This window comes from Eumetopias jubatus, unplaced genomic scaffold (assembly GCF_037043125.1).
Source record: "Eumetopias jubatus isolate StellerSeaLion01/CBP00866 unplaced genomic scaffold, mEumJub1_p1.0 scaffold_9, whole genome shotgun sequence".
Classification (NCBI taxonomy): Eukaryota; Metazoa; Chordata; class Mammalia; order Carnivora; family Otariidae; genus Eumetopias; species Eumetopias jubatus.
The window spans coordinates 96,975,270-96,984,211 of NW_028274815.1; the positions used below are offsets into that span (position 1 = coordinate 96,975,270).

The following is an 8,942-nucleotide window of genomic DNA, read 5'->3' on the forward strand; positions in this document are numbered from 1 at the left end:
CCCTCAGTTCCTCTGCCCGCCAAGCCACCGAGAGAAGGCTTCGTCCCAGGAGCACCCGCTCGGTCCTTACAGAGACTCTTGTCCGTGCCCTCGACCCCCCTATCACCGACTCTCCCACTCACCTGGCAGGAGCCGTTCACCGGGCCTTGTCCGCACCCACAGCCGCTAGAGCCCCGCTCCGGCTCCCACCGCCAAGTCCAGCTCAGCTCTCAGCCGACTGGTCAGCGCCCCTGTGTGTCACTCCACGGCGCCGTCCGCTGGCCAATCAAAGAGGGCCTCTCCGGAGGAGCGGAAGCAAGACTTTCAGTGAAGCCGCGCCGCCATCTTGGAATAGGGCAAGACAGACATGCTTTGATCCACAAAACCAAAATTCCTCAGATCCTGAGTTCCTCCACGTTCACCTCTAAACGTCCGTCCTTCAGAAAACTCCAGTGTCTGCCGGATTGCTTCCTAGGTGCAGCCTGCACGCCTCAGGGATTCGCCCTGATCCAACATACCTTCCGTTCACCTTAGTAGGAATGCCCTTTCATCGCCTTAGTTACCGGGAAGCGAGAATGATGATGTGTGGCACCGGAAAAAGGAGGGGCACCGTGCGGAGGAAACTGAAGCTGGCCCGGAAAAGGTATCAGCGCGGGAAGGGGCGGGGCGGAGCGGAGGGAGAGTGCGGCCGCTAGCGCTAGATTAGGGAATTTCGACAGGTAGAGAAATGCTTCCTTAAATTACTACCAGGTTTCCTCCTCTCGTTCGCTGTGTTGGATTCGCGTTCTCTGCAGGGACTGGCAGTAGTGTACAGTCACTCTCTGTGTGTCTGTCCCTGTCATCCATCTACGAGAAGGTGAATAATGGAGAGCTGTCATATTCAAGCATCCTAGCAGACTAACAAAACTCCTAACTTTATAGAGCTTTGCTTTCTACAACCATCACAGCCATTATACACGTTTTTGTAAGTGACAAAAATGAGCACGTTTATTAATCTAACCCAGAAATACAGCCTCTCTGTAGTATATAAAAAGAAAGCTATATAAACCTAATATTATGCTTAGAACATATCTAGACATCCAAGGATTACCATTAATTAGTTCAACTTAATATTAGTACAAAATTTTAAATTACCTACAGAACACCAATTAGTTTTAAGTTGATGTACTATGAAACATAATTACTCTTTGTTTTTACATAATTACTCAATATAAAAAGTTTGTGGAATAATTGAGTTTGTTGAATAAATTTATATTTTTCAAGTTCCTAAAACATTATGTCAGAGTAATGTTAGGTTATTTAATTATTACACTTGAATAAATTTAGGAAGTTCGCACTAATTTTTTTCTCAGTAAGGAAACAAACAATTAAAATGCATACACATTTCGGGCACCTGGGTGGCTCAGATGGTTAAGCATCTGTCTTCGGCTCAGGTCATGATCCCAGGGTCCTGGGATCGAGTCCCGCATCGGGCTCCCTGCTCCTTGGGAGCCTGCTTCTCCCTCTGCCTCTCTCTCTCGCTCTGTCTTTCATGAATAAATAAATTTAAAAAAATCTTTAAAATGCATACACATTTGTATTATGGTTTACACTGAGAAAAGACAGCTGTGTTTTTTTAACCAAACATTAAAAGAATATCATTTGCCGAGGCTTGCTTTGATTATTTGAATGTGGATTCTTTCAGTACTAGAAATTTATGAAAAGGATATTTTAAATACAGTCTTACACATTTAAAGTATTGGGTTTTTTTTAAGATTTTTATCTATCTATTTATTTATTTATTTTTGCGGGGGGCGAGGTGCAGAGGGAGAGGACAAGCGGACTCCATGCTGAGCGCGGAGCTCCTGGTGGGGCTGGATCCCACAACCCTGAGATCATGACCTGGACAGAAATCAGGAGTCAGTCGCTTAACCAACTGAGCCACCCAGCCACCCCTGAAGTATTGGAAATTTAATTTCTTTATTTTCTGGGAATTGTAGGAATATTTGATTTATGTAAGTGTGTATTTATCCCAATAAGCCAAGCAGAACATAACTCCTTTAAGAGATATAATAATCTAATTTATTAAAGCTCTCCAAACTTAGTGAACATTTCACACTCCACAGGATGTGAAGACCTTTCTGGATTACAGCCATAAAGACAGATGCACAGACACACAGAGAGTACAGCTTTGGTTCCACCACTTCAGTCACAGGTCAGAAGTGAATGCAGAAACACAAAAACTCACTAGATCAGGTATCAAAGAGTCATTCTCCTTCCCAGTGGGCATGAAAATCTTGACTGATCTGAATTCATAAATAGATGAAAAAGGCAAACAAACAAACAAAAAGACCAACCAGATTCTCTGCCGTCTCCTATCCAAAAGAGAATATATCTATGTAAACCATTAATTAACTTAATGAGATCACCAAATGGTCAGAATATAAAACCAAATTCCTAATTGTTGTTGCCATCAATGGTGAGAAACTTACCAGCTGTAAATGTATCAGAAACAAAAAGAAAAATACAAAATCAGTAAAGAGAAGAAACCTGGAGAAAGAGTCAATCCATTGTTGTACGATTCCCACTTGCATATTCGCTGTTCAGTCTGGGAGCCAAAAGCAAAACATGCCTGGGCTTAAGTAAGCAGCCCATGAGGTGTTCTTCAGCAACATGATTTACCCAGTTTTGTCAGGTGAATCCATTAGGATGTCGGTGAAACCTCAAAATTGTTAAAGTTTCAGGGATGCTTGAGTGGCTCAGTCGGTTGAGTGGCTGCCTTTGGCTCGGATCATGACCCCAGGGTCCTGGGGTTGAGTCCTGGCATTGGGCTCCTTGCTTAGCAAGGAGCCTGCTTCTCCCTCTTCCTGCAGCTCCCCTGGCTTGTGCGTGCTCTCTCTCTCTGACAAATAAATAAATAAATAAATAAAATCTCCAAAATTGTTAAAGTTTCAAAAAGGTAAAATTCTGGCCCTCATACAAATATAAAATGAGCATATGTCAAAGATTCTGCATAACTCATTCATTAATGAGGGAACAAGTAAGGATGTTCAGACTGGTTCAAGGAAGAATTTGATTTATAGATTCATATTTCCTAACACACAAAACCCACTTGCATTTCTGTGGACAAGACTCATTTGCACTGCTACGGACAGGAAATGTTTGCATTACTATTGTTGCAGGGTATCTTTTCCTTCTGTGCCGTGCAGTGCCAGTGGTTCTTGGTCCCACTGCTCCCAAAAAGGAGGGGACCCAGAGGGTTGCCACCAGAGTTTCTAAGTCTAGGGGTTTTTATGGGCTTGTTGGCAGGCTGTTTTAATTTGATTAACCCTCCATGCGCCTGTCATCCAATCAGGTTTTTGTCATCTAACATGTGGGAAAGGGTGGAGGGCTCCTTCCAGGATGGTGTAAAATCCTTTGAAGGGCAGTTCCCTCTTAGCGGGGATGGGGAGCTTGTCCCTGCCTGCCTTTCTTCCAACTATCCTTCATCACTACCAGTTTTCTGTAAATTAATTTCTGTCTCTACAGAGTTGTGAAATAGCTTAATCAAAGATAAAGGCACACACCCCTTACAATCAGATGACCCCAGGGAGCCCTTTTAAAAATGCCCAGTATTGGTGTCGGAGCCGCTGCCACCGAGTCCAGATTCAACCTCGCGTTCCGCTGACGCCCGCCCGCCCGCCCGACGTGCACTCCGGATTCCTTTTGGTTCTAAGTCCAAAATGGCAACTCTCAAAGATCAGCTGATTCAGAATCTTCTTAAGGAAGAACATACCCCCCAGAATAAGATCACAGTTGTTGGGGTTGGTGCTGTTGACATGGCTTGTGCCATCAGTATCTTAATGAAGGACTTGGCAGATGAACTTGCTCTTGTTGATGTCATGGAAGACAAACTGAAGGGAGAGATGATGGATCTCCAGCACGGCAGCCTTTTCCTTAGAACACCAAAAACTGTCTCTGGCAAAGATTATAATGTGACTGCAAACTCCAAGCTGGTTATTATCACAGCTGGGGCATGTCAGCAAGAGGGAGAAAGCCGTCTTAATTTGGTCCAGCGTAACATGAACATCTTTAAGTTCATCGTTCCTAATATCGTAAAATATAGCCCAAACTGCAAGTTGCTTGTTGTTTCCAATCCAGTGGATATCTTGACCTATGTGGCTTGGAAGATAAGTTGGCTTTCCCAAAAACCGTGTTATTGGAAGTGGTTGCAATCTGGATTCAGCCCGGTTCCGTTACCTAATGGGGGAAAGACTGGGAACTCACCAGTTAAGCTGTCACGGGTGGGTCCTTGGGGAGCATGGAGACTCCAGTGTGCCTGTATGGAGTGGAGTGAACGTTGCTGGTGTCTCTCTGAAGAATCTGCACCCTGCCTTAGGCACTGATGCAGATAAGGAACAGTGGAAAGAGGTTCACAAACAGGTGGTTGACAGTGCCTATGAGGTGATCAAACTGAAAGGCTACACCTCCTGGGCCATTGGACTGTCTGTGGCAGATCTGGCCAAAAGTATAATGAAGAATCTTAGGCGGGTACATCCAATTTCCACCATGATTAAGGGTCTCTATGGAATTAAAGATGATGTCTTCCTTAGTGTCCCTTGCATCTTGGGACAGAATGGAATTTCAGATGTTGTGAAGGTGACTCTGACTTCTGAGGAGGAGGCCTGTTTGAAGAAGAGTGCAGATACACTTTGGGGGATCCAAAAGGAGCTGCAGTTTTAAAGTTTTCTAATGTACCACTTCACTGTCTAGACTATAGCAGGATTTTAGTTGGAGGTTGTGTATATTGTCCTTATTATCTGATCTGTTACTCAAGTAATATTAAAATGGCCTAAGAAAAAAACGTCAGTTTCCTAAAGGTCCAAATAGGAACGGTTCACCAAACCCTGCAGCTGTATCCTGGTACTGGATGATACCTGTCTTTGTAGCCCTAAATTGGTTAACGTAAGTTAGCCCCACCGTCTCAGAGGCTCCACTGCCAGAGCTGCGTTTGCTCTGCACACCAGATGTGTGTTTACTGTGTGTTCTGTCACTTTGGGTTCTTCCCCCAACACCCGACATGCCTAGTCCATCTTTTCCAGTCAGTCACGTTCTGGGATCCAATGTATAAATTCAATTTGCATGTATTGTGCATAACTGTCCTAAAGGATCTTACTTTGTGTACCATGTATGTCAGAATATAGTGTACATGGCCATATAACGTAAAAAGACAATGCAGCCAACTAAGTGTCATACCAACTAAAATACCAAATAAATTTTGAATGGTGAAAAAAAAAATGCCCAGCATTCCATGGAAGTTCACCCAGTAAACTCTTGACTATTTCAAAATCTTTCACAATTTTCATGATATTATTCATCATCTATAATCTAATTTCTATATTTCTGGCTCATACTTATCTAACATGAGATTCATATATTCAGCAACCTGCTGGATATCTCTGGGTATTCTTGGCACCTCAATCTCCATATGTCCTGTTAAGTTGATTGAACAAGGGCATTAGACTGATGTGGCTCTAAGGCCATGGCAGCCTGCATAAGCAAACTAAAATGTAAGCATATAAATGCTTCGAGGTTATGAAATCAAAACACTGAGGACAGTCAATCACAAAGAGCCAAGTGGACAATCAGTTTCTTCTCTTTGCTTCCATACCTTCTCTATAAAAGTGTTTTCCCTGACTCCTGTTGGCAGAGGGCTCCTAACCACTTCTGGTTTGATGCTGTTTGATTCTAACTGAATTTTGCCCAGATAAACTCTTATAATTTTAATATGCCTCAGTTTATCTTTTAAACTGAATTCACTGTTCCCCTAAACTAACCCATCTCTTGTATTTTCTATCTCACTTGGAGATACCATTCTTCTCCCAGTCAGCCTAATAACTAAGGAGTTATTCTTGGTCCTTCCTTGTCTCTGATGTGGTTCAAGACACACTATCCCAAAATATGACATGTTGGCATATTGAATATTAAAGCTGAAAGATTTTGAGAGATGGTAGGCACAAGGAAGTCTCCACTGACCTCTCCTGTCTCCCTTCAGAAAGGTCATAAGACCTTCATGTGAGAGATGCCCTCCCTTTACCAGGAGGAGACATCTGTTACCTCTGCAGACAGAGGGGTGCTGTGTGAGCTGGACTAGTGCCATCATGGATGAATCCACCATGACTACCTCTCTGTAACCTGAAGCCTTCTCCAGCACAGCTGCTCCCCTCCCACACCTTCTTTTTGTCTAACCACACCCTTAAGTACACCCTTGAGGCATAACATCCTTGACCTGCTCTGGAGATAGGACTATGACCCAACTCTTCTCAAACATTTCCTCTGGGGTGATCTCCCAGGACATATTCCCCTGCCTCTATGGCTAAAAAGGCAAGTCTTATGAGAGGTGGCGTTGCAGAGATCTACTCATCTTGCAGCTGCCCAAGACACTAGAGTCCTTTTAGTAAACCATCTCTTGTCAAGCTGGACTTACCAGGCTTTTTCTTTGGTCTTATGTCTCCTTCAGCCTTTGGAGGTAGTTTTGCATATACCTCCCTTAGATGATGAGAGGAATCAGAACGAACAGGCCATGCTAAGTTTCTTCCAGTTTACTACCCTTAGCTCATATCCTTTTTTTTTTAAAAGATTTTATTTATTTATTTGACAGAGAGAGACACAGTGAGAGAGGGAACACAAGCAGGGGGAGTGGGAGAGGGAGAAGCAGGCTTTCCGCTGAGCAGAGAGCCCGATGCGGGGCTCGATCCCAGGATCCTGGGATCATGACCTGAGCCGAAGGCAGATGCCCAACGACTGAGCCACCCAGGCACCCCTCATATCCTTTTATCCTATTGCATTTTACTCACGACTTACCACTCTTCATCAAACCTAGCATAAAAACAATCTGGTTTAACTGCTTTGTTGGGTTTTCATTTCCTTATGAAGGTTCCAATGTCATGTAAAACATACTTAAAAATCAATTTGCATGCTTTTCTCTTGTTCGTGTCTTTTGTTTCAGAGTCCCAGAAAAGAACCTAGAACGGTAGAAGGAAAAGATATTTTTTTCTTCCCCTACATCTCTTGACACACCAAACCTGAAACTAATAATGAATCAGTTGGTCCTGTTGATTTTTTTATTCTAATTATTTCTCAATTCCTTCTATCTACTTAGTTCAAGCCCTCATTCTCCTTCATTGAATTACTACAACAGCCCTGCAGAATGATCTCTTTCCCCAAATTTTGTCAAACCCCAATCTCACTTTGATTGCCAGATATATTTTTCAGAGTCACACATCTGACCCAGACCTTCCCTTGTTTAAAACTCTACCTGGCTTTCCGTCACTCACAGGATAAAGTAGACGCCCTATCTTGCTGTACAAGGGCCTCCATGATCTACTTACCTCAATCCTACAGCACTGAACCAATTGTCTTTCCCAGCCTGTGTTACTGTGTCTCACCTCTCGCCCTTGTGCACACCCTCCACACCGCTAAGAACAACTAGGTTTATGTGGGGAACAAAGGCAAGAGGAAAAAATTAAAATTTCCTTACTACTTACAGCCCATTGACAAGTCCTTGAAACAGGCAGAGTGACCTCCCTCTAGGAACTCAATTGCCTGGATGTTAATACTTTGCTAAGGGCAAAAGGCCATTTTAGCTTAACACTATCCCAACCTCCCAGATCCTTTAACATATAAAAATTCCTTTGGAGACTTCCTTTATTTCTACCCCAAGATCTATTTTAGCAATCATCCTCCAAGCATATGGCCCACTGACACATCCGTAGGGTCTCATGACTAGGGTTTTACTAGACAGGAATAACTGATCTTTTCCTAACAATACCTAGCCTCCTCAGGGTCCTGGAAACCTTGCTTCTGAAATTCCTTAGAGATTTACACTATCCCTAACCCCCTCCCAACTTGAAAGTATATAATCAATTGCTCCTCACAAACCCAAGGCAGCTCTTTCTGCCCATGGGTCCTGTCCCCATGCTTTAATAAAACCACCTTTTGGGACTGAAGACACCTCAAGAATTCTTTCTTGACCCTTTGTTCCGAACCCCAACATTTCCACATCATTGCTTGCCTCTCTTCTTTTCTCACTTAACTCCCTGGTGTCCTTCAGGACTCCAAAGAAGCTTTCCTTATATTTTCCTTTCTTCTTATTGGTTAAAACAATAATACTATGTGAAAGAAATAGAAAAGGAACCACAGAAGAGGTTAGAATGTCTAGACAGTGAGTTTGGAGAATCAGAGGCAAACTGCCTAAAGAAGAGATTCTGACCTGAAAAGAAAAGTTCAGGCAAAGGAAGGCGATTCAGAAAGAGAGTTATAGAGGCTGATGGCTGAGTCTGTCAGAAAAATGAAAATGAGGGGCATCTGACTGGCTCAGTTGGTCATGAGCTCAAGCCCCATGTTGGGTGTAGAGATTACTTAAAATCTTAAAAAAAAAAAAGAAAAATGAAACGTCTTTGTCAAGTTCTTAAGAATGGCTCTTTCAATATTAGCAAATGATATACCAGACATAAATGTACGTTTTTAACTCATAAAAATGATGTTAGTTTTGAAATCAAGCTATTTCTTCTTTGATAATGATAAGCTCAGAAAATGCTCACCCAAGAGATAGAAAGTAGAAAAGAAAACAAGGTGGATTTACGTATAAGTACATAATCTTTGCAAACATTATTGACAAAAACAATCTGAGAAGGGTGACAGTTGAGGCCGTTACCTTATTTTTCTCCTTCTCAAGGGAAGATTCAATTACCTTGTGAGAAGAAAGACAAATCTTAAATCTTGAGGAAGGATAGATCCTTTTTCAGCCCACAGTTCCTGTTAATGGAGTGTCATTGTTTATTGAACGAAAAACCACGAAGCAAGAAATCTCTAGGCTACAGGAATGCCTCTGCTTGTTTTAATTTATATTTAAATTTTAAACAGCTTCATCGTGGTTAATTGACACACAATAAGCTGCACATATTTACAGTGTACAATATATTAAGTTTTGACGTCCATCACCA

At 42.6% G+C, this 8,942-nt stretch overlaps 1 protein-coding gene and 1 pseudogene across 2 annotated transcripts in view; one reads left to right on the forward strand and one right to left on the reverse strand.

The window, feature by feature from the left end:
- The window catches only part of SEC23B (SEC23 homolog B, COPII component), a 39,443-nt gene extending 38,876 nt beyond the window's left edge, over window positions 1-567 (reverse strand). The window contains exon 1 of one of the 2 annotated variants that reach the window (XM_028112942.2): window positions 123-566. The gene's annotated coding sequence lies outside the window, so the exon portion shown is untranslated. Of the gene's footprint in view, window positions 1-122 lie in introns of both variants that reach the window. The other variant, XM_028112943.2, reaches the window with a different exon arrangement.
- Window positions 568-3,659: 3,092 nt separating this feature from the next.
- On the forward strand, window positions 3,660-4,768 carry LOC114216371 (L-lactate dehydrogenase A chain pseudogene; annotated as a pseudogene).
- Window positions 4,769-8,942: the final 4,174 nt, after the last annotated feature.